This window comes from Melopsittacus undulatus, chromosome 1 (assembly GCF_012275295.1).
Source record: "Melopsittacus undulatus isolate bMelUnd1 chromosome 1, bMelUnd1.mat.Z, whole genome shotgun sequence".
NCBI lineage: Eukaryota > Metazoa > Chordata > Aves > Psittaciformes > Psittaculidae > Melopsittacus > Melopsittacus undulatus.
The window spans coordinates 39842433-39863436 of NC_047527.1; the positions used below are offsets into that span (position 1 = coordinate 39842433).

General features: G+C 40.2%; 1 protein-coding gene across 6 annotated transcripts in view; it reads right to left on the reverse strand.

Annotated features, from left to right (window-relative positions):
* LYN (LYN proto-oncogene, Src family tyrosine kinase) overlaps positions 1-20646 on the reverse strand; it is a 48107-nt gene extending 27461 nt beyond the window's left edge. The window contains exons 1-2 of one of the 6 annotated variants that reach the window (XM_031052251.2): positions 18197-18274; positions 11561-11690 (exon numbers count right to left, since the gene is read on the reverse strand). The gene's annotated coding sequence lies outside the window, so the exon portion shown is untranslated. Of the gene's footprint in view, positions 1-11560; positions 11691-17964; positions 18077-18196; positions 18577-20627 lie in introns of those variants that run through there. The other 5 variants (XM_031052250.2, XM_013129931.3, XM_005152538.3 and 2 more) reach the window with 5 other exon arrangements.
* Between the last annotated feature and the right edge of the window lie 358 nt (positions 20647-21004).

Below are 21004 nucleotides of genomic sequence, written 5' to 3' on the forward strand. Positions count from 1 at the left end.
ATTTGCTCATGACAGTAGCAACAACAGATCAGTGATACCTATGTGCAGGTGCTCTGTAATTCCCACAGAAGTCTACTTGATATTGTGTGAAATCACATGAATAGTGTATGTGAGATAACACATGTGATAGTAACCAAACAAAGAGAAGATCCTGAGCCTCATCATGAAACACTGTTTTATGGGTTTTTTCTGCACAGAGATGAAAGCCGATGGTCCTTATGGGAAATAGCTAGGTCTACATTAGCAAATAGCCCCAACAGCTGGAGCAAAAGCCCATACCTGCTTGAAGAGGGGTTATTGTCCTCTTCACTCCAATATAGCACTAAGTAAGAGCAAGACCATAGCAAGGGTTTACCTGAAGGTAAGCCCCACATTGCACCTTCCTAAAACAGTCCTGTTCTTGCACTCCAACTCTGCTTCACAACACAAATTACAGCCTAGCAAGTGGGGGCAACTCCTTCAGGGAGATTAGGGATCCCAATCCAAATAAAATTCTAACATAGACACATCCTGAGACTTTTAAATTCTTTATAAAACAAGCCTCTCAAATCTTGCAAAAGAAACATATGGAAAATATGTAATAACATGAAACAAAGGTTTAGCACTTAATATATATCAATAACTATCAATATAGTTAAGTACATTACGTATAATTTAATATTTAATTTTCTGACCTTATGTTATTTCTATATAGGCAGACAATGGAGACAAAGCATAAAAAAGTTGAAGAATAGTTTTTAAGTAGTAGAAACTGGATAAATGATCCACGATCTTTTGGTAGTGTGAAATGAAAGACTTGTGAGCTCTTCAAAGGCCACAAGACCTTACATTTCTGTACATGCTACCCCTCTGTAAAGCTGTGTGCACTGGGTTCTGGACTGCACATTGAAAACTCCCTAAGATCAGACCAGTGTCCAAAGCAAACGTAACTGTCTCAGTTTCAAAAGATTTCTTCTCAGTGACTGCACAGTCCACCTGCAATGCCAGTTTCCAGTATAGTATTACACATTTTTACTGAAACCTGATCCTGGTTTTTCCCACAGTTTCAAGACTGGTATCCAAGTAAAATTCATAGGGCCAGTATAAACAGCAGGCACTGACGGGAGAGTTTCAATCAGCAAATTGTAATGGATTTCAGAATACAAACTGCTCTATCATTATCAAAGTTAACTTTGCACACATTTGACCCTAGCAACCTATCCATACGAATAAAGAAGCCATGAAGTACAAAATGTGTATGCTGTGCACATTTTTCTTAGTTTATACAGTAGTTGTAAGGAAAATCTGAAGGGGGAAGTTCATTCATGCATAAATAAAATACTTAACTTGGTGTAAAATGTTTATTTGCATAGCTCTCTGTTGCCGTATCACAAGGAGCACCAAGGAAGCATTTTGTGCAGATATAAAGAGAAAGAGATGATGGTAAGCAAAGAGAAATCCGGAGAACAGAGCATAGTTACAAATGAAACTATGTTTTTGTTCATCAGAGATAAAAATAATCTAGACATCAGAGGGAATGCTGTCAGTCCCTACTCTGATGTTTCCCATTCCAACAGTTTTGCAATACAGGAGACTACTTTTCATTCATTGTCCTGCCCACACCTCTAGACACGAAAGAAAAATATGTCATTAAAAGAAATTATATAACATACCTGTTAACTTTCATAAATGGATGTCCTAAAAGTAAAAACTTCTCTTTTAACAAAAAGCACACTGTATTCCATGGCTAAAAGGTAAACACATCTACTTGGGTTAACATCTGCACCATGGTGACAAAAATCTAGTATCAGGCACCCTTTGAAAAGCCACAGGAGTATCCATAAGAGCCATCACACTGAGCCTTTGCAGCAGGTTGTTCCAGTCACCAGTTTTGATCCTACACAGGCATTTGTCTTGATTTTTCCCTCTGAATCCCCTGTTTTCTTTTGCTACAGCAGCACGTAGGTTCTAATTCCAAAATGGATTGGGGGAGTGGGGGTCAGAAACTACTGCAACATTTTTCAAGAGTTAAAAGCTGCTGTGTATCCCCAAACTACTATTGCTTTATCTGCCTTTTGCCACATTACCAGCAGAGTGATGTGTCTAAAGCCACAATACTTCCTACTGCAAGCAGTCGAGGTTTGTGTGACCATCACCTGTCCATCCACCATCAGCAGCATTTGAGGTTTCATTTCCTCTCAGTGCTTACACTTTTGCATCACCTACAAAGCCAATCTCATTTTTCATATTGTTCATAGTCACAACTATTCTCCTCTTTTCTATTCTCTTACATACAATATTTATGGTGCATACTAGAAAACATTTCCTAAAAGTCTACCTGATATGTCTGGGCATATCAAAGGCAGGTCTTTGTGAAAATGATTCTCAAATCCACACAGATTGTTCAACAGCTTAGAGTGGCTTCATTTTAATCTTTGCACAAAATGCAAACTTAAAAAAAGTAACTCAAATAGATGATACGGTGGCTTTTCCAACAATAGAGTAACTTTTAAAAGAATTAGAATTATAACATTGAGTAGACAAACAACTCTATTTCATCAAATAAATATCTGCTGTTCAGAAGGTCAGTAACTGTATATAAACACAAATTCTGTCGGTGGCTTACGCTTTTAATAAAAACATATACATGTATTTTAACAGGTACATAAATGAAATAAACTTGTATTCAATTACAGGCTTTATAAGCAGTAGACTCTTCATTTAAGCCACAAAATTTCTATGGGTATATATATATATATATACACATATATAAAAGATGCTCCTTAGCAGTATGAATAAAAGAGAAAAATAAAAAAAATAAAAATAAAGGCCCAGATTATTCTGAGTCTTAAACATTTGTCTTTATTTAAGCTTCTGCATTAAAGCAGCTTAGACAGTAGAGGTATAAATTCTATTTTTACCACCTTTTTCAAAAATTGAAAAGAATATCTTTTTCTCTCCTCTGTTTAAGATGTTTCATTCTGGCTTTTATTGACAACTGGTTTGCTGCTACTTCACAAGTTATAAAGCCAGAAGTAACAGCGATGCCTTCATCAGATCTGCTGAATGAATGAGAATGTGAGACTTCCCTACATTATCCCCAAGGTCAAGGCAGAAGTGTGTCAAAAAACAAACTCAGATTGATCAGCTTTGATCTAAAACTGCTTGGGAGGAAGAGCCATAAGCCCACTCTGCCCAAATACACAAAGTGCCACAACCAACTTTCTACGTCACTTCAATCAACTGCTCAACTTTCCCATTTCATGGAAAAAAAAAAAAAGAAAAATCTTAAATTTAAGGCACTAATTTATCTTAACCTTTACTTCTGACTTCCACTTCATGTTGATCTGTTTCCACATCATCTGTGGTACTTGAGTGTTGCAAGGATGTTTCATATCTTTGTTACTGCGACTTTGAGGACAACTATCTTTGAGAAGCCTGGGAAATCTGTGTTCACTTCTGATCCATCATCACATGGGGCAGAATGGCAAAGCAACCTCCAAAGAACAGAGAGGAGGAGTTTAATTTGAGGAAGCAGAGCTCAGCAAAGCCTCATCAGTACTGCTTTATACATATTTGTAGTAGTGAAGATGTGCTACTAGCCCAGAGTCAGAATAAGGATAACAAAAATGAATTATCTGTGGTTGGAAGTAATATGAAAGAACTGAACTGGAGAGTAACTGAGGAGAAGTGAAATCCTATCCCTTGCCTGTCTCAAAAATGATTAGGTCTGGGTTTGTTCAGCCTTGTTCTGAAATATGTATGTATGTATATTTAATAACACATGTAAAGGATGAAGCCTTGGGTGATATGGTTTAATGTGAGGTGTCCCTGCCCATGGCAGGGGGGTTGGAACTAGATGATCTTAAGGTCCTTTCCAACCCTAACTATTCTATGATTCTATGATATATATACGCACATTTAAATTTTACTGTCAGTCTTGACTGCCTAGCATCTTTCATCAAACTAGACCCTTGCAAACACAGAAATCCTGGGTCAGCTTTCATCCTGGGCTTGTTTCACTTCCTATATCTTGTTTTTGCATTGGGGACCAACTAGGGGAACTTAAGCAGTTCCTCCCTTGCCTTTCTGCTGAAACAGTTATCTATGTCTCAGCCACTGCTAGCCTCATGTATCTTAATCTCTTTTAAAATTTATGTTATTTCTGTAGGTCTGAATAACAGCACCTCTATGCCACCCAGATTGAATTTATCCTTTTTATGATACACATTTACATGTGCATATATATATATATATACACAGACAGGGTCACAAATCATCATGTGTTACCTGCAATGCATATAAAAAGGAGCATGGATAGCTTAATCTACTAACTGTTTAACTATGACAGACTTGCCCAGTGCAGGCTCCTGCTGTTCCTGTGATGTGAGAAGCAATAGTCCAGTTGACAGCATTTTTTTAAAAAATGAGAAAATTTGGGCAATTCTTTAACTGCTTAATTCTTTTTTTGGTGAAGAGATGAGATCAAGCTAAAGTAATATTTTGGCATACATATCTGCATAAACAAGCAAAGAAGAGAAACAAGCGAATCCCCAGCGTAACAATCAAGACTCAAATACTGCTGTAATGGAAAAGTATGCAACAAACATTTTACTGTGAGACTTCATAGATCATGGAATCCTAGGATAGTTTGGATTGGAAAGGACTTCAAAGACAGCCAATTCCAACCCACTGCCATTAGCAGGGACATCTTCCACTAGAAGATCCAGCCTGGCCTTGAACACTGGGTTAGGGATGTCCCAAACTTATTTAAATCAAACCCTCATATTGTCCAAGTATGCACTTGTATCACAACAAGATAACAGATCTATCTAGTTTATCACCCCTGATTAGAGCACAAGACTAAAAACTACTTTCTGGGAAAGGAAGACCCATTCTAAGCAGCATGATCACATCATACAAGCTGAGGATGAAGTTTGCCATGCTTTTTTCCTAGAAAGCTTAATGGGTGCTTGAGGGGTAGAACAAAATACTGTTGCTGAAGAGTTTCAGAACTTCACTTGGCTTAGAAGCTATCTCATAATTCTGAGTCTTAAGTGCTTTAAGGGGCCAGTAATGGCATTTAGCCCTTCATCCTCACAAGCAATTAGGAAGAAGTCACATCTTTTTCAGCCTCTTTTCTAGCCTTTAAAGCCCAAGCTGTCTCAGGCTTTCCATTTTCACTGGTTACCCTAGTAGCCCTTCACATCTGTTTCAGCTTGAACTCATCCCTCTTAAGAACAGAAGGATGGAGTTGGTCAAGAGTTCCAAGATGACTTTGAGTAATGCCTTGCAGCAAATAATATTCTTCCACCTACAGAAATATGTTGCCCAATAAATTCCAGAAATTAATTTCTCATTTTCCCACTTCCATCGCACTAGCCTTTTATACTCATCTTGCAATCTGCTAAGACATTAAAGTTTGTCTCATTTTCATAACGGCAAACTTGTCACAGAAGATTTTCATATCTCCAGCAGCATGACGTTACACCCCAGTATTAAATTTCTCCTCATTATTTGGACAGATCATCCTTTCTGCATGATATTCTCAGCCACCTGTGTTTCCAATCCCTCCTAACATCACAAAGGAACTCCTATTTTTTAATTGCAAATGAAACTACTACAGAAAAAAGTCTCAATGTAACGCTATGTAACATTAGGCAACAGACAGAGCTCTTGCCAAGAGTTTGGGGAAGCACAGCAGACAGTCACCACTACCCTGTTCAGCTTCTTTCACAAGTCCTTCCTTAGCAGTCGTGATCAAGACAAATTCTACTTTGTCCATGCTATCTCAGCTGATTTTTTGTTTCCCTTTATCAACTACATAAAGTATCACCCTATCACCTTCATGCTCTCCAACACTGGCATTCCTGTGATGGTTATAAATCCTTCACATTTCTACTTCCTCTGCAACATTCAGTTTTAAGCCCTGCACCAGTATTTCTACTCCTCCTCTTCAGAGCCCAGATTCCCAATGTCAGCACACCAGTATCTCCATCCAACTAAACCAATCTGGATTGGCAGATACCTTTCTAGAGCTCATTACCAAGCTGACCACTGCCCTCATAGACATTCTCGACACCCATTCTTCCATTCTTTGGTGCCCTGTTTTCCTTTCCCACATTGGCCTGCATATTGAAACCACAGGTAGGACTCTGCAGTATTCATAACTCAAGTCCAATTCCTAATGTAAACTCTTTTAAAAATAAAAAAAAATAGGTTGGAACAGGGAAAAAAGTGTGCTGCCATCTGACTATAGTAGAAGTGGACCATGTAATACATCATACAGCAAAAACCTCCCAAGACCTGGCATAAGAAAAGGAGGCTGCTGCTCAGAAAAAAAAAACACCTGGAGTTGCTATACTGATGCCTTATTGATGTGTTTCTGGGAAGGGCAAACCCATTCTGAACAGCACAATTGCATCATACAAGGAAAAACCTTTTTTTTCTATATCACTCCCATTGTTCCCATTGTTTTTCTGCTTACTAGACCCAGCATTTCAGCTGTGCAATACCAACATCAATTAACACACTGATATACTAAATGGAAAATAAGTGACTGAAGTTATCATATCTCAGACTTCCAAGTATGAAGTCATCCAACAGAGCTATACAGAAATCAGGTGAGGTTCCAGGCTTATGTACTTCCCTCTGCAACTTTTAAAACAGCAGTGCTTTGGAAAAACTAACTGTATCAGTTCAGGTAAACAGTTTTCTATATTCAAATTATTCTAATCCACAGCCAAACCTTTGCCTGCTTTGCCTTTAAGTCTGTGGGGAGAGGATTAGTTTATTCAGTGCTCAGTTAAGTGACCCACAAACTTTGTTGGAACTCATATATGATAACATAACATGTGTAATACATATCACCATAATTGATAACGTGAAAGGTAGCTCTAAGAGGGGTGGGGGGCCTTGACCAAGAAAGAAGCATCTTTTATTTTTCTGTAAATCCACCACAACGGTAAAAGCTTGGTTTCCAGCAGGAATTTTGGCAGTGGTGAAAAAAATTAAATAAAAAAAAAATAAAAAAGAAACACTGAAAATGACAAATGTCACTGTCGCATTACAATAATGCTATAATGCCTGCAAAGGGATGAAACTAAAATCGTGAAACATTACACTGAAATGAAGCAGAATATAATTTACACAAACTACTAATCCTTGTTTATTCAATTGAAGAAAAACACCAAAACACAAGAAAGTCAAACCACACAAGATTGTAATTTTGTTAACACTGCATAATAGACTTTATATCTTATGACAGTGTTCCAGATTCACGTAGTCAGTATTCTTGGCACTAATTTTAAACCATGTCTTACATTAAGCTAACATCTGTTTTCTGACCTTGCAACACTCCATTTTATTACAATCATTTGCCTCAACTGCATCCTCCAGAATTTTGAATCAAAATCAACAACGAGTTAGTTCACTTTGCCAGCCCTCAGGCAACCACATCTTCCATTTCCTCAACTTTTTTCCACTGCACTATATCTTTTGAAGATAGGGGGAAAGGTCAAATAACATCTTAATTTGACATAACAGAATAAATACTTCTCTCAAATTCTTCAAAAGGATCACATGAAATGGAAAAGAGAGAAACTGTACCAACATGTTAACTAATTTAAAGGGAAGGTTCCCAAAATAATTCACAGACTTAAAAGTGTCATGCAAACTGTAAGTAAAAACGTAATTTTCTTCACTGGTAAAAAACTTCAGTAATGACAAACAGCGGCTCCATATAACCAAATCCTCATTTCCAGAGGAAATTTGGCCAAACCACTACACTGAAGAGGATCAACGTTTTCCTAAGTATTAGGAAGTGTCTCACTCCAGCTAGCAAATCCCAAGGACATCAGTCTGAACAGTCTAGTTCATACATATGGTGGTATTACACAGGTGTTAATTACAACCTACCCATCAATGTACTTGAAACCAAAGGCACAGCCACTCAAACAAAAAAAGCGGCCCTGCATGAGCTAGTGTGTAATACCCAATGACTGCATTTACTATGTGATACATGAAAGAGAAATGAGAGCTAGCTTCTCCTTGCATCACTGAGCCTCAAAAGACAACATGGCATGAAATGAGTGGGTTACTAACGTTCACTGAGTTTGGGGAAAACTAATGTGTCTCTTCAATATCATCACCAGACTATACCCCAACTAGGTCATCAACTGAAATTTATCACTCTTTCCACCTCCTCCAGAAAATCAATAGGAATGTCTGCTTGCAGGGTAGCAGCTGATACTTGAAACCTTCATCTCATTCAAGTAATGCAGCCTAATGTTCAACCTCCACATGCCAAGATGAATATGTTAACAGGACATCTGTTAGGAGGAATCATTAATAGCTACTATAGCTAAGGGTAGATGCTCATTTATTAACATCTTCGACTAGTTAAAGATGTTGCTGGCAATAGAGTCTTTTGCAGATGTGCTCTCTTGCTTTGAGATGTGCCTGTAATTAAAACCCACTCAAAACCCATGAAAGTATCGCAACATGCCTTATTAAAACATAAGAGGTCAGAAAACTCACAGCCAACAAGCCCTGATGAAGGTTTTAAGGCTGACCTCGTAGAAAGTATAATGCTTCTCCTTTAGGTTTATCTTCTGCTTTCAGTGTGTTTAATAAAAGGGGAAAAGAGGGAACAGATCATTAGTACGTATTAGCTTTTGTTTCCTCAAATTCAGCTAACCGTATGCCCGTGGAATAAATAATTATTATAAACCTTACATGGGCTATATACCATCCAGTTCCATTGGTCAGAGGGATTCTTCCTCTTCAGTCACCTCTCATTTAAACACTGACACATACTCATGACCAAGCTTGCAACTTATACATAGTATTCTTGTTATAACAGCATCATAGTATGCCTTGGGCACCTGTGTAAAACACTGAATTTCACAAATGAAAACTAGATTTTTTCCATCCTCTTGAAATACCAGCATTTAATTCAGTTGCAGAAAAAGAGTTACTTCTTCAGCAGACTATTCTATGTTTCATTACCGGTACACAGGCCACTGTACTGGGCTATGCAATATGGATTTGAGAATGAATCTAAGCTCAGATGAATATTCGGGGTTACATCAATCATGCTGAGTGGGCTAACACTCACTCAGAGCCTAGTTCCTCCTGGAAGTTTGCAAACCTTGGACAAGCTTACTTAAGTTGCAAGAGGAAGTTGCAAGAGTTCTCAACAAAAAAAAAAAATATAAATCAGAGTGCTGAGCCCATTGCCAATAAATAACACCAGCAGAAATGAAGTTCTGTGATAATTAATCTTACAGGGATACTAGAAGAACACTAAGCACTAATCATGTAAGTATTCCTGTGAGGAACCACCTTGTTCTCACTGATGTAAGTAGCAGAACCTCCCTTAACTTCAAGGGTGTAAGACTGTACTCCAGGTTCTGCAGCTTTCAGCTTCCACTTGATTTCCCACCCAGCTTAGTGAATTGTTCAAAGCAACTGCTGCAATTTGGGGTACATGTGGGGCACCAAAAGGTACTGTTGCTGCAAATCTGACAAATAGAACTAAACCAGCTATAGCATTAGCAATTTTTGGAGGTTTTTAGATTAAATCTTTAAGATCAGGGGGGAGAGGGGGGTAATTGATGTAAGTACACTCTGTATAAACTTACCTAACATATCCTAAAGGACTGCAAATTGCTACTGGTTCAGGTGTGAAAGGCTGACATGTAAAAACAGAAATACCCTTTAACTATAGCCTTGTGCAACTACATGCTCAAGCTGTGGTGACACTAGGAGTGTAAAAGGAAATTTGTCACTGAATGAACACAGAGTAAGAATTAACACCCAAGTTTCTAAGCACGCTTTTCACATTTGTTTCACACATGAATATGAAGTTTCTCTGCAGTTAACCAAAATCAAAAATATTTTACATTCTATTTTTAGAGAGGAGTCAGAGTGGGAACCTGGAAACTCTCTTTTGAGAGAGGGTTATGAATAGCTGGTGTGATGGCTCACTTGATTGTTCCTGCTTTAAATCCTCTAAGGAAGAACTATAAACCTTGCATTTTAAATGTGTCTTTGCAAACGTTCTTTTTCAAGGCCAAGGATGAACACAGTTCCCCAAATCACCAGAACTGCGGCTATGCAAGAGTATTAACTTGACTGAAGTTCTTTTATATTTGACAGAAGTCATGCCACAGTAAACAGAAGTTCTGAGTAGAGGATTGACTTGTTGCATTTGCTCAATATGCTAATTTATTTCATTTTCAGAAACTGATTAACACTTTGACCACTGCTACTATTTTGACTTTTCCTTGGCATCTCTTGCTTTCTGTTTCTAATGACAACCAACATTACTGTATTCACAATGTATCATAACTAGATTGCACAGTATTTAGTACTTGCTGTTTTTGTAGTCCTACTTAATGGTCAAAAGCCATTCAGTTGATAGCAGATGAAGACTAGCAGTTACAACCATAGCCAGTTCCACTGAAGTAGGCTCTGGTCTTGTAAGTGACTGCACACAACTTTCAGGAGCTCTACAGGCTTCGAGAGACTCATATCAGGCCTTTCTACATATGATACAGGACGCAGTCCTTAAAGAGTAGGGCACCATGCTTGGTAATTTTGGCAGATATAGACTCAAGCAGTATTTTAACATTCATACTGCAAACTGCAAGAATTTCATAGCATGATTACTACAATCATACTGGCTGCTCATTAAAGTTTATAACCTTTGTAACTTTAAATATCAAACCTCTAGCTCATAGGCAAACCATGTGATTACACTGTACCTAACCAAAACGTCATAAACTGTGCTCAAGCCCCACAATTTATATGTGACTTTGGCACTCATGGTGCATGCAGCTAACTTCCCAAGCAAGAACTAAGAATAAATAAATCAGTGTTCACAATGGTTACCCGAGTTTGTTTCATAACTGTAATGAGTCCACAATGAACTTACAATTGAATTTCACAAAATTCAGCATTGTGCACAGAAGATGTTTTAAAAATCCATGCGACTGCTTCATTGTTGGCCATGCAATCAAGTTCTCAGGACCATATGAAAGCCATATGAGAAAAGGTATAGGAGAGGAGGCTGAAATCCCTGCTAAGTCAGAAATTGGGTTGATGATGAGAAATGAATGAAGAGGGAAGGTTGCAGAAGCAGAGAGATGAAAGGAGGAAAAAAACAATCAAATAAGAACGTAAAGGATGATAAGTAATGGAGTAGAGACAATTATGGTCCCTAGGAAAGCACATTTTCTCAATCAGTATGACAAGATACAGAACATGTAACAAAATATATAGTCACATCACTGAAACTGCATTCTCTGCTCAGATGAGAAATTGCTTTTCTGCATCATACCATGCCAAGCATACTGATATTTTTGCTTTCATTACAAGAGCAAGTGAAAGGACTTTTTACCCATCTAACCCCAGCAAGAAAAGACTGACACTGTACATACACACATTACAGAAGAGAATACTGTTCTGACCTTGGATTCAAATAACCTATTCAAATGCTGAATTTTGCATTTCTGACACTTGTACCCAATGCCCTCAGCCCTACTTAAATGCCCCATCAAGAGCAAAACCATCTCACCTGAAGCACCTTTCTCTCACTTGTTCACTTCACCAGCCAAATCTCTTTTCTGCTGGTGCTGGCTCTCCTCAAGTTGGTTCTTCAAAACTTGCACAGCCTTCTGAAAGCTAAATTTCTTAAGTTTCACTTTCTGTGGGGACAGAGCATATGGGGCATGTCAGTGCTGAGGAGCACAGCATTGAAATCCTGGAATAAGAGCTGTTGCCTTAGCTCTGCACCTTCACAGTACCAAGCCTTGGTTTCTTCTTCACAGGCCACCACACATGCTTCACTGAACCAGGTGTATTTACAAGGAGAGTCAACGCTGGTTCAAAAACCTTTTACATGTGCCACTACAAAGCACAGGAAGATCTCCCACATACAACAGAAATGAAACTTGACCAGAGAAGGTTGATGCAACATTGCAGAATAGCAGACAAAGGGGTAGCAGACAATCCACACTGACCATTTTCAAGATAGAAACTAACCTGCTTCAAGCCAGGTTGAGGTCACCATTTAAAATCAACCACCAAGAGTGGTTGTCTCTGAAGAGAGATTATACCTACATATAATACATACTCTAGGTAGAACAGTCTTGCTGCCCATCTATAAAAGTACAAAGCTGCCCCTTAAGGAGCCATAGGCTTCTTAAAACACTGTGAATACCATGTCAGTATTGCCAGGTTGGTACTCCATTGGACTTCACACCTCCTTAAGAGGCTGTGAGTACATATTTCTAGGCACATATTCCCTGATAAGGTAGCACAAGTAGACTGCAAATTGTAGGTTAGGAAAGGTGCTGATGCTCATTTTTCTGGAAGGAGAAAAAGAACCATTGCAGCACAGACATCTAGGTCCAGAGATGAAATAAACAGCTTATACCACTGACAGTCCTGAAGACAAAGCTGGAGAGAAAGAAACAACAGAATTTGTTGGAGAAGAAAGCAGCCGCAGGGTGTATTGCTACAGCAGGATAAAGACTGAAACATGGCTTTTTCCTGAAAATTGGGAAGAAACAGCCACAAACAACCAGCACATTATTACTAATAAAGATATTTGAAGCAGTATGGTTGTAAGACTCAGACACACTGGGAAGCATCATGGGCAGAAGGATGGGAACTGTTATCAAGGAAATTTAGTGGGAGATTTTCAGAAGAGATAAGCTCTCCTGGTCAGGCCTACCAGCAGTACTGCTGTGCACAGCCTGCCTAGCAGAAACCGTCTACATACCAAGAGAAATGGGCTTAGCATTCACCTCAACATGCCCTGGTGCTTCTCCACTGGTGCCAGCACAGCTGCTGCCATCTCTCTCACAGCCATTGCAGACACAGCTGGAAATCAGTGACAGAGCAAAGACCTCACAATATAGAAAAAGGAAGACAAAGTGCCACACCAGCAATACAGCTGGAGAGTTGCTTAAAAGGCAACTTTTCCCACACCCCTCACTTGCTGCAATGCTTTCCTCTAGCCTTTGCATAGTTTAGCAGATCTTTTGCAACAGTAGGTCTGTAGTTACACAAGTGTACTTTGAAAACCATTTACATGTTCTGCTACACCATAATGGCACATTCAAATGAACTCCGCAATGTATTTTGAACAAGTTGAACCCAGGATATCCAACATAGGATTTCCTCTTTCTCCTGCCCATCCCCTTCCTGTGTGTTTACCGAAAACTTTCATTTCCTCAGTGGCACTGACAGTAGCTCTGGCGATCACTTAACCCTGTATTCCAGCTCTCATTCATTCATACCTGAATCACAGCCACCCCAAGGCACTTACTGAAGGGTTTTAGAGATCCCATCAAGATACATGGTAAAGATAAGACTGCCCTAGAGAAAACCATTTTCTGTCCACTGGATTTAATGTCTGTAAACCTCATGTTGCTGGCAAGGGATACTCAAGCAGGCAATTTCAATAAATACACTAGAAGCACTATTATCCACATCTTTTCTTACTCAGTTGATACTACCAGGAAATTATTATCTGAATAGAGTAAAACTTGGTCTAGTTTGAACCTGCTGATTTATAAATACATTTTCATTAGGCAGGAATTCACTTAAGCATACTCTTTATTTTTTAATACTAATTTTGCTCCAAGTCCCTAGCACAGTCATAAATGGAAAGAACAAACCTGCTTAGCAGCCAAACATACTTCTGCACTAAATCCTGTAACACCATACTGTTTCAGTTTATGCCCAAGAACAAGCTTGAATAAGATTTCATTTAAAAAATGATCAAAAAGGTCCGTACACATGTATCTGTAAAAAGTAATGAAGCAAACATGAAAGGCAAAGCAATATATTACAGATGTCACATCAGAAAACCCACTTAACAGACTACATTTTTGTTGATGAACTTCCTGCAGTGGCTTTCTGCTAAGCCAACAAAGGAGTAGTTAAGAACATATCCCAGAGGGAGTCCATTCCCTCCAAACTTTATCATGTCCAGAATTCCAGTAGCCCTCTAAAACAGAGAAAGCTGTGGAAAACACCATTCCAGAAGTACAGCTGCATCCCGTACTTCAACCCCTGCGGTAAGCCATCACATTTTCCAGTTTAAGATCACACAACTTGCTATCACAGGCACTTTCAAGAAATAGCCTGGTCACAAGAACATGCACAGTAAAAAGTAAGCATTTGAAAACTGAAGTAGCAAATTCTACAACATATCAACCACAATTTAGACAGGAAGAAGTAGCCTCATGTTACATGCAGCAGAGACCATAGAGGAAGAAGGACACATTGTTCAGACTGTTTATCATTTGAGTCCTTTGAACTGAAGCAGTAAGATAGTATGCTGCGCAAACACAGGAACCAATTGTAGATACTTAAGATGCCAGGAGTTTTAAAAAGACAGACAATGCTGACCTAAGGGATGGCAAATACTGGCCTGAATGGTGCTAGTCTATCCTTTTTCCCCCAGAGAAATGTGATGTACCAATTTTCCCCCTTTGCCGTCTCCTGGTTTCCTCCTCTCCCCCGAAAAGTGTTATTGTCAATATGCCATCTCTCTTCTGATGTTCAGCTGACAAAAATAACTGATCTATTTGCCTCTATGGGTAGTTCTTTAGGGCACATAACAAATGCAAGTAACTTATAAATATCTGGAGGAAATGATTCCAACACAAGGTGCATTCTGCCTTTGCATTTTGTTTTGTGAATCCACATTTTCAGGAAAGATGCCGAACATGACCATGAGTGATTCAGCCTCGGAAATTACAGCAGTTAATGACAATGTCAACAGGAAATGTATTTGAATCAGGCAAAAATAAATATAAAAGCACAGACCTTTCCCTCCTTCCCTAAAGGACAATTAAGTTTAAACTAGGAACAGTCACACTAAAGACAGTTACACTGTATTTGCCTTTTATTAGTAGAAACTGATTTCTTTGAGAAGGTACCAGTACTGTACACAGTATGGCAGTCCCCTTCTCCTTTTATGCTTCACTGAAGACTGTCTCCGTATGAATGCAACTTCACAATTTTATCCACATTGTTTCCTGTGGCATGTCTCGTCAAGTCTGGAAGCCTTTCTCTCTATACCACCTCTAGCACTCCTACACTCTCATGAAAGTGTGGACACTAACAAATGGGAGAAATAGGAAGCAGGAATACAATCAACAGGAGAAAAATCCTAATTTTCAGCAGGGCACTGGTTCTTCATCAGAATGAGGGTGTTCTTAGCAACAGAAATCCTATAGGAGTAAAATAACAATAAATATTACTTAACAGAGTCATGTGGTTTGGTGCAATTATTTACACACTCGGCTCCATAGTCTCAGAAGGAAATAACACCTACTGCACATGAAGCTCTCCAAACTCTCAGGGTCCCCATCCAACAGATTCTCCTCCCATTCCTTGGATTACTGTGTGACAGCTCACATCCTTCAGGATTCACTGGTGCTGTAGAAATCCAACTCTGTACAAGCCATGCTATTAAGACCAAAGCACTGGGATTCCTAGTCTACAACTGATGCCCACTCCATGCCTTTATTTAATCAGTTACTCCTCATCTGCTTGTTTTCTGTGTTCATTCAGTTTTCCAAAGGGCCCCCTGAGCCCTGAGAGTAAACATGGCTCTACAATTCCCTGGACACAAGAAATAAAGTCAAGCAGCATATGCATATAATGGAAGGGAGGAAAGATCTCACCACCTAGCACTCCACAAAAAATGAGAATTGCTTCACAGTCAATATCTTTCCATTCAAAAACCTTGAAGATGCCCATTAAGATTCCAAATATCATGCTAAGTACAAATGGGAAAACATCTAATTTCTGTGACAGAAATGGAATCACATCTTGGATTAAATACTGCAGTTCATAAACTTCTCTGAATAGCTGCAGAGGCCAAATGCTGCTCTGATGTGCAGCACAAGACAGGCTTGTGAGCCACCCCACTGAAGATCTGGTACTAAGCTGAGCCAGGAGGATCTTAGGCTTTTTTCACTGCCTGTTTTAGGAATTTCCCTGCAACACTTGCTGTTCTGTGATGCCACTTATCTTGCAAGAGCCACCAAGGCCAAAGGAAGAGAGCTCACTTCCATTAGAGACAAAATGGGGGTAAAAAGTATTATGAAAGAGTTACTTAAACATTTATTATTTTTTTTATTTTCATAAATACATACAAGAAAGAATTACACATTTATGGAAACTCTCTTGAATGTGTAACATTAAAGCCAGGAATATTAAACATCATAAAGGCAATGGGGTTTGTATGCAAAAATTTCATAATTCATTGCATTGTCAGCAGAAGTCATTGTGCAACTCCATTGCCCAAGGAACTTACAAGAAAAGCTCTAAGCCTTACCGTGTCATTTATATATTTATATAGGAAACAAAACCCCTCAACTTATTTACTCAAATAAAACAAACAAACAAAACCCAACCAAACAAACAAAAAAAAAAAACCACTCCAAAACCCAAGAAAGAAGCAGAATAACTCCAAGTTACAAACGAGGTTCTACACTGATCCACACCATTATGGTTAAGAAAAAATACGCATCTCAATAACACACAGGATATTTATGTTATTAAATCAAGAACTCTACCTAGTCTGTAGCTCACCAAGTTGAAATGGAGAAAGCAAAAAGCTATGCATCTCAGAAGGGATCCATAGAATGAGACATCTGTTGATCTCAGAGTTCATTAATTTTAACCTTGCTCAAGATTTCATCACACCCTATAACATTATCTGATTTCTAGCCTGTTGCTGCTTTTTCAGAGAAAGCTATTAGGTTTATTTTCTCATCCATACTTTCAGTGCTATTGTAGGGATACGAAGTCCCACCATAGAAATGGTAAGTAGCACTTACTCCATATTCAATATTGGGTTGGAATCAATTCACCCAAGCACAATTTGACTATCCCTTCTGAAAAACTGAGCTACGTTTTCCAGTGTAACTTTGTAATTTCCCAACAAATATCTTTCTCCTTTTTTGTTTGTTTGGTTGTGTGGTTAGTTTTTTAATAACCCTTTAGTGCTACTACGACTTACCTACATGGCACTCATACTTTACAAATACTTGCAACTAGCATTAAGACTCCAAAATTACTAAAGTCTCCCAAGTACTTTATAGCATCAAGATAAGAAAATGCAATTTCTAATTTGTATTACGATGGGCTAAAATGTGGTAAGATTGGTCAGACTGCTTCCTTTTTTTCAAAGGTGGGAATGAAAAGCAAGAGATGGGATATTAAGTTGGGGTTTCATCTGAAACAATACAGTAAGTATTTTAAGTAACCTTCGTGCTCCCTGTGTGGATCAGCAGTAATATGATCTGGCTAAGCAAGTTTTAAGTGTTAATCAATTTGGTCTTCAGTGCCAACAGAGGGGAGTGAAGCAGCAAGATGAGTTCTTGCAAACCCATTCCCTACAAACACATAAAAGATGTAATTTCAAGGGGAACTCCTAACTGCTTTACTAAAGGTACAACATCAGCTAGAGACCTAACCTGATTTTCAGATCCTAAATTAAAACTGGAAGAAGAAAACGCCTTAAGACCGTTCCTCAGACATACAGTACTGTTACAACAGCAGTCAGCAAGCAACACCATGCATCAAACATCGCAAGACCATTTTCTCCTTTTTCTTTTAAGCTAAGGCACTTTTGAACACACAGTCCAGTCAAGAGGAAGCAGCTCCAGGAATTACTCTCCTAGAAAAAAACGGTGTAAGAAGGAATACCCAGAGGCCACATTGTTTCTCCTAAGTCAAGGCTACTGCCTTGGCTTGAGGCACCGAGTGCAGTCTTTGATAGGCTAATATTACATGCTTTCCGGCAACAAGCAGCCAGAAGGCATCCGAGCCCTGAAGATCACGGCAGAAGCCAACAGAAGCGGCAAGAGGTAAATCATGCTTCTGAGAACGATTTCTCTGTTTTGCTCCCCAGATACCGTATATTCCCTTTAAAACCCCATCCATTCCTACCGGGAGGGTCAGACGGCAGCAGCACCTCCTCTGGGCGGCAGAAGCGAGGGCAAGCCGCCCCGGAAAGCACTTTGTACCCACCGTGCCGGGGCGGGGGCACGGGCACTGCCCGACCGGACACCCTCCGCTCCCTCCCAGTGCACACCCGTGGGAGAAAGCCGAGAGCGGTGGGGCTTACGCCCCCCTCCGCCGCCGCCCTCTCCCGGCGCTGCCACCAGGTGAAGGCACTTACTTGCCCGGGTGCGAAAGTTGAGCCGGCGGCGAATGAGCTCCACGGTTACCGCCGGGGCTCGGAGAGAAAGGGGTGTCCCGGGTGGGGGCTCGGCGGGGCCGGACGGGCTCGATGTGCGTGCGGGGCGCGGCGCTGCTCCCCGCCGGCCGCAGAGGAGGGCAGCCGGCGGAGGAAGCTCGCCTGAGCTCGGCAGTTGGCTCGCAGCCGCTCCGCTTACTTCCTGGTGCTGGGCTCGATTTGCATGCGGGGCTGCTAGGGGAGAGAAGGGTGAGCACAGCGGAGAGGCTGGCTGAGGGCGGCGGGCGGCTGTCGGCACACGGCACGACGGCGGCGGGGCGCAGCTCCACAGCCTGAGCCGCGGAGCGAGGGAGGCTGTAACGGGGCGAAGTGACACGGGAGCTGCGGCCGGTATGGGGGGACTGTGCCTCTGCCGGGCTGTGCTCGGGCCCGCAGAGCTGCTGCGGTCAAAGTGCCCCAGAGCAAGCTTCATGAGGAGAACCAGCACCCATTAAAAGTTAGGACCAAATAAAATAGTCTGGGAGGAAAGGCAGAAAAGGCTGACTTCTTCCACCAACAGCCTAACAGTCATTAACTTCTCCAAAACTCGCCTATAGCAACTTCTAAGGTCCGTGAGAGGCTGGGTTGCAGGAAGAGGAAGAACAAGTAAGGTTATCTCTTTTTCTTTTTTTTCTTCTTCTTTTTTCCCCTTCTCTTTTATATTGTAGGTTTTTTTTATTTTCCTCTTTTTTACTTTTCTCTTTTTATCTGTTCTCTTTTTTCTTTTTGCCTTTTTCCTTTCTTTTTTTTTTCTTTTCTTTTTGTTTATTTTTTGTTGGGGTTTTTGTTGGTTTTGCCTTTTTTTTTTAAGTAGTGATTTGCTAGCCTCACAGGTCAGCAAAACAGGAAACGTGAAAGTGTGGACATAACACCCAGAGGATGCAGCTGAAAAGCTCTGCAAGAGCTGGAGTGGAGGTGTCGTGTGTGGGCTGCCAAACCACCTGTATGAGTTTGGGTCACAGGGATTTCAGAGACAGAATTCCAGTAGAAAAGCATTCTGGATTTCCATATAAAGTGTTGAAAAGAGTGGAATGAGTTTGGGGAACAGTCAAAGTCATGCTAGGTACAAGATCTTTGGCACTGATGGAAAGGCTTGCCACTCACTGTGGTATGCAGCTGATACAACCCTTTCACTCTAGTATAGGCTGCAGTCGTGTCTCAAGGCTGGGACTCCAGCACACAAGTGACTACTTCTATCCCATGTAAGATTCAGCCCATAGAAGGAGTCAGACCATAATGTGTCACATCTAAATCAGTCTTAGATGTCCCTGTACATATGCAGAGCTTTGAAAAACAGTGGGCAATAGTTGTTTGTCTTAGAATCATAGAATAGTTAGGGTTGGAAAGGACCTTGAGATCATCTAAGTTCCAACCCCCCTGCCATGGGCAGGGACACCTCACACTAAACCATGTCACCAAAGGCTTTGTCCAGCTTGGCCTTGAACACTTCCAGGGATGGAGCATTCACAACTTCCCTGAGCAACCCATTCCAGTACCTCACCACCCTAACAGTAAAGAATTTCTTCCTTATATTCCATCTAAACCTCCTCTGTTTAAGTTTTAACCCATTACCCCTTGTCCTGTTACTACAGTCCCTGATGAATAGTCCCTCACCAGCATCCCTGTAGGCCCCCTTCAGATACTGGAAGGCTGCTATGAGGTCTCCAAGCAGCCTTCTCCAGGCTGAACAGCCCCAGGTTTCTCAGCCTGTCTTCATATGGGAGGTGCTCCAGTCCCCTGATCATCCTCATGGCCCTCCTCTGGACTTGTTCTAACAGTTCCATGTTCTTTTTATGTTGAGGACACCAGAACTGCACACAATACTCCAAGTGAGGCTTCACGAAAGCAGAGTAGAAGGGGATCACCTCCTTTGACCTGCTGGTCACGCTCCTTTTGATGCAGCCCAGGATATGTTCATTTTCTCATCAACCAACACCCCCAAGTCCTTCTCCACAGGGCTGCTTTCTTTGAATTACAATTCTTCTTTGAATTACATAATTGATTAAAATAATGACCTGTAAATGCTTACTGTAAGACCAGCTTCTAAAAATATTATAAGGAATTCCTTCAAGTTTGATTAATAAAATGTTGGTAAATATTTTCTCCCTTCCCCAGAATTATGTCAAGATGTTTAAAAAGAAAAAAAAAAAACAAAAAACCCACACAAAACAACCTTTCTCTGTATGAAATGCTTATACAAAAAGGAAAGATCTCATTAGTTACATTGTCTTGGGCTTGGTGGGCTTTTTTGTTTGGAAATTTGAATTCCAAAAACTTATGTAAAATGAGATATTTCTGTTTGGAAGTACTATCACAGAGGCTCAGGAAAATACACTGTGACTCATGTTTCCATTTTCCTCGACAGGGTAAGTACCTGCATCTTGTGTCTTTCTTCTCAGAGAGGAGGAATGGTGCACAGGTCCCACATCTGTCTTGGCCTCTCTCCTCCCTATTTCTTCTTTCATTATCGGTTGTTTTGCTGGATTTAAAATTCTCCTCCTGTCAAAGCATTAGTGAAAATAAAACAAAATTTAGTTTTTATAAATGCAGTCCAGTAAAATACAATCTTACCTATAATGTGAGTAATTTGGAAAAATCAAAGAAGTACTGAATTGCCCTTAATAGGATGCTGTGCAATAGTAGGTGGAAGAGGTGCAGGACAAAGTCACCAGTTGTGCCTCAGAAGAACTGATATGAAGAAGGGTTGCAGCAGAATCACAGAATCCCAAGGATTGGAAGGGACCTCAAAAG